Genomic DNA, 2,403 nt, shown 5'->3' with positions numbered 1-2,403 from the left:
TTTGGGAGGAGTATAGTGCTGACGTATGTGGCTTGAACAACCACATGCATTTACACCTTTCCAGTTTCATCTGAAATGCGTCCCAGACCACCTCCTGAAGTGGATTGAGTGATCGGATTTATATCCGTCTCGAAACCGTTTCGGAGGGCAGTTACACCTGGTCTTTTTACGATTGGATAGCTATCGGATCACAGAAAACGCATGAAGTGACCAGGTGTAAAAACCCCCTTAGAGCATGAGCAGTGGCATTCAACAGACAACCCAATCACATTCCAAGAGCTTACAGAGGCAATGCACCAGCTAACTATCGGCCGTTCCCTAAGCGGCATTAGACAAGGTTGGCCTCTCTCTGGCCAATTATACAGTCTTGCTATCGAACCATTGTTGTGCAGGTTAAGGTGGGACCTCAGTGGAGCCATGATGGCAGGCATAGATACTAGGGTTAGAGTGTCTTTAGCAGCCTACGCTGATGGCATTACAACTTATATTACAGGACAAGATGATGTAAAAGCTTTAACAAAAGCCATCAAGCAGTACAAGAAAGCCTCATCTTCAAAGGTGGACTGGGAAAAAGTGAAGGGCTTGTCATTGGTCAATGGGAGAGAACAGGACCCCCAAAACTGCCAGGTGCGTTAATATGGAGAAGGGATGGAATGAACATTTTAGGTCTGTTTTGGAACAGAAAAGAAATTGGGAGGGAATGCTGGATAAGGTGTCTGCTGGATTGTCTAAATGGAAATGTCTTTTACCACAATTGTCATACAGGGGAAGAGTTCTGGATATAAACAACCTGGCTGCTTCTACCCTGTGGCATAGAGTTATAGTCATGGAGCCACCTGAAGATCTGCAGGATACAAAGGACGATCATGGACTTCTTTTGGTGCAGAGAGCACTGGATTCCTGCAGCACTCTATCTTCCTGTCCAGGAAGGTGGACAAGGCTTGGTTTGATGTGAGGTGCCGGATTCCTGCCTTCAGAATACAAACAGTTCAGGGATTGATGTACAGTAAAGACTTGACTTGGACTCAAACCGCAAGAGTGGTCCTGCAAAAGGCAGGTGGTTTTGGCTTGGACAGACATCTCATCTTAATGAGGTTGGGGAGGTTAGTCTATCTGAGCTTACACCCTTTTATCAATCAGTGCTACATGCATGGAGAACTGTTTTTACTGTACAGAGAGATGTCCATGATCCAGAACACTGGGCTTTAGAGTAACCAATTCTCCTCAACCCAATGATCCAGACCAGACTTCTACGAGTATCCGTGCATGGTGTAGTAAAGCTGAGTCACCTCCTGGATAGGGACGGGTGGAGATCTGAGGTGGAGATCTTAAAGAGGTGACAGGCTTGAAGTCATTACGGCTCACATCAAAGCTGGTGGAAGAAATTCTGAATGTACTACCAAGTGTTTATAGGGAATACATTGGAAGGGGACATTTGCTGGACATGAGACGCGAGAAGGAGTTTCCAAGAATCAGCGTCTCTCCTGTGATAAATGACGAGCAAGAAGGTGTGAGTTCAATCCTGTCCTTTAACACCCCTTAGCTTAGGTATGCAGAGTCTGCAAGGAAGAAGGAAGTAAACCACACCACAGTTAAAGTGACACATCAGGACTCACTTAGAAGCCAAAACGCTTCCAGGTGGCCAGGACAGACGTCCTTGTGAGGGACAGGTGGAGGTCCCTGTATAAACCCCCTGTAGAAAGCAGACAGCTGACCTGCAATGGAGGATTACTCACGGGGCAAAAGCTACAGACAGACATGTGGCACACCTGAGTACAGCAGTGGGGGGACTGTAGGATTTGTGGAGCTACAGAAGATTTAGAGCACTTAAGATGTAGAAGACTGGAGGGTTTTAAAACTTCTTAACAGCTTGTTTCAGGAACTTGAACCTTTCTCTAAAAGGTATTTATACAGTAAAGTATAGTAAAGTACAGTTTTTTAAATAGGAAGAAAGTTTGTTTGTTAAACTATTTAATGGGAACTGCAAAACTAGTGATCTGGAAAACAAGGAAAACAAAAATCTCTCTCTCTCTCTGTCTGTCTGTCTCTCTTGCACTCTCTCTCTGTCTCTCTTGAGCTCGCTCCCTCTCTCTCTGTCTCTCTTGTGCTCGCTCCCTCTCTCTCTGTCTCTCTTGTACTCTCTCTCTGTCTCTCTTGTGCTCGCTCCCTCTCTCTCTGTCTCTCTTGCACACTCTCTCTCTCTCTCTCTGGCTCTGTGTCTCTCTCTCTGTTACAGTTCTGATGATTTTACTCTCCATTTTTTTCTAAAAGCAGGAAGTGGAACACGCTCACGTGTGTAGGACTCCACTACTGAGGGACCAAGGGGAGAAAGGAATGAGGGAGAGACTAGATCAGGACCACCCAGGGGATTAGTTCATGTGTGAAATGTTTTGGATTTATTAT

This window comes from Tachysurus fulvidraco, chromosome 7 (genome assembly GCF_022655615.1).
Source record: "Tachysurus fulvidraco isolate hzauxx_2018 chromosome 7, HZAU_PFXX_2.0, whole genome shotgun sequence".
Taxonomy (NCBI): domain Eukaryota; kingdom Metazoa; phylum Chordata; class Actinopteri; order Siluriformes; family Bagridae; genus Tachysurus; species Tachysurus fulvidraco.
This window is presented reverse-complemented; position numbering follows the sequence as displayed.